Below are 2,138 nucleotides of genomic sequence, written 5' to 3'. Positions count from 1 at the left end.
GCTGCAGCCGCCGCCAGTCGCTGTTGCCTCCCAGTGCTCCCAGTAAGTGCCGTACTGGGAGGGATCGTGCTCCCAATTCCTTCCCGGTGCTCTCAGTATCGGTCCCAGTGCCGCGCGGGGCGGGGCCGCTTTGGGAATCCCCCAGGGCACAGCGCGGCTGCTTTGGGGTGTCGGAACCTGCCCGGGCCGGGGCGGGAGCGGAGGAGCAGCGCGAGGAAGAGGAGGGAGAGAGGAGGAGGAGGAGGAAGAGGAGGAGCAGGAAAAGGAGGAGGAGGAAGAGGAGGAGCAGCAGCAGAAGCGCGCGGTTCCCCCGCCCGCCCGCTGAGGCCGCAGCTCCCCCGGCTCCGGCAGCATCGCCCCCCCGCATCCCGAGGTGAGCGGGGAGGGGGAGCTCGCCCCAAATCCATCGGGGGTCTCCGGGAGGGTTTTTTGCGGGGCAGGCGATGTTCGGAGCTTGCAGGAGCCCAAAGCTGAGCCGCAAATGGCCCTTGGGGGGGGTGTGGGGGCGATATCGGTTTTGGGGATGCCCGGGAGAGCCGGGGGGGAACGCGGGAGCCCCGGAGTAGGGAGAGCGGAGGGGGGCGATTCCGGGGCCGGGGGACCCCCTGCAGCCTGGAGGGGTGGGGGAGGCTGGAGATGAGCGGGGTCCGGGCCCCTCGACACTGAAAGGAGCGGCGACTTCTCGAGCTGGGCTCGGGCAGCGGAACCACCAAACCCAAGGCGCTCAGGCCTTGTTTTCCCCCAGAGCAGGATTTCCCATTGCCAAGCCGTGGCCGGATGGAGGAGGAGGAGGCCGCGAAGAAGAGGAAAATGCCCCGGGAGCCCCAGGCAGGTGAGGAGGAAGTCACTGCCCCTTCCCCTTCTCTCCTGCTCCATCTCCGAGCCCAGCATCGCCCCCGGCTGCAGGACAGCCCCGCTGCCGACGCCGTCCTGCCGGGGACGGACTGGGGGGATCTCCTTCCCCTTCCCTGTGGCACGGAGGCAAATCCCATCCTCTCCTTGTCCTTCCTCCACCAGACAGGGAGCTGAGCACGGAGCGCAGAGAGGACAAATCCCCGTGGCAGAAGGTGGTGGGAGAGGCCGTTTTGAGTGGCTCCACGGGGCAGGAATCTAAGGGGGAGGAAAAGCCCCAGAGATGCTGCACAAGGAGGGGCTGCAAGCACAGCCCAAGGAGGTCCAAGGAGGAAGGGGGCCGGAGATCCAGCCAGAGCTTGGAGCTGGGGGTCCATGAACAGCTTCACAATGGGGAGAAGCCCCACAAGTGCTCAAAATGTGGGAAGGGCTTCAGGTGGAAGTCCAGACTGATTGTCCACCAGAGAATCCACACCGGGGAGAGGCCCTATGAGTGTGGGGAGTGTGGCAAGAGCTTCAGAGACAGCTCCAGTCTGATCCGCCACTGGAAAATCCACACAGGGGAGAGGCCCTACGAGTGTGGGGAGTGTGGGCAGAGCTTCAGCCAGAGCTCCAACCTGATTGTCCACCAGAGAAGCCACACTGGGGAGAGGCCCTACGAGTGTGGGGAGTGTGGGAAGAGCTTCGGCCGGAGATCCAGCCTGTGGGCACACCAGCGGACACACACAGGGGAGAGGCCCTACGAGTGTGGGGAGTGTGGGAAGAGGTTTCCAAGGAGCTGCAGTCTCCTCAAACATGAGCAGAGTCACACGGATGAGAGGCCCTTCCGCTGCCCCGACTGCGGGAAGGGCTTCCAGCGCAACTACACCCTCATCATCCACCGGCGCATCCACACCGGGGAGAGGCCCTACGAGTGTCCCCAGTGTGGGAAGAGCTTCTCACAGAGCTCTTCCTTGACCCAGCACCAACAGAGGCACCACTAAGGGAAGCCCTGCGAGTGCCCCGAGTGCGGGAAGAGCTTTGTGCGCTGCTCCAGCTCCATCCCCCGTGGGAGGATCGGCGTTGGATGATCCCCAGTGACCCCCGTTGGGCAGAGCCCCAGAGCTCCGTGGTGCTGGTGATCTGTGTGGGAAGACACCAGGCTGGGGGGCTCCACCTCTTCCTGGCTCCCCGTGGCCTTGATTTTCTTTTCATTTCTCTTTGTCCTTTCAAAACACCCAAACCCAGGGTAAAAATAAAGATGTTGAACTAAGACATGGATGGGGACCTGGGGGGATCTTCCAGGG

General features: G+C 64.2%; 1 long non-coding RNA gene across 1 annotated transcript; it reads left to right on the top strand.

Annotated features, from left to right (window-relative positions):
• The first annotated feature begins 260 nt into the window (after positions 1–260).
• LOC309585846 lies at positions 261–1,099 on the top strand. Its single transcript, XR_014227328.1, has 3 exons — positions 261–373; positions 746–832; positions 1,018–1,099. It is a non-coding gene; the product is annotated as an uncharacterized lncRNA (long non-coding RNA).
• The last annotated feature ends 1,039 nt before the right edge of the window (positions 1,100–2,138 follow it).

This window comes from Coloeus monedula (assembly GCF_965178545.1).
Source record: "Coloeus monedula genome assembly, contig: HAP1_SCAFFOLD_604, whole genome shotgun sequence".
Lineage (NCBI taxonomy): Eukaryota > Metazoa > Chordata > Aves > Passeriformes > Corvidae > Coloeus > Coloeus monedula.
Note: the sequence above shows the minus strand (reverse complement) of the source record. Positions and strands in the feature narration are given on the sequence as shown.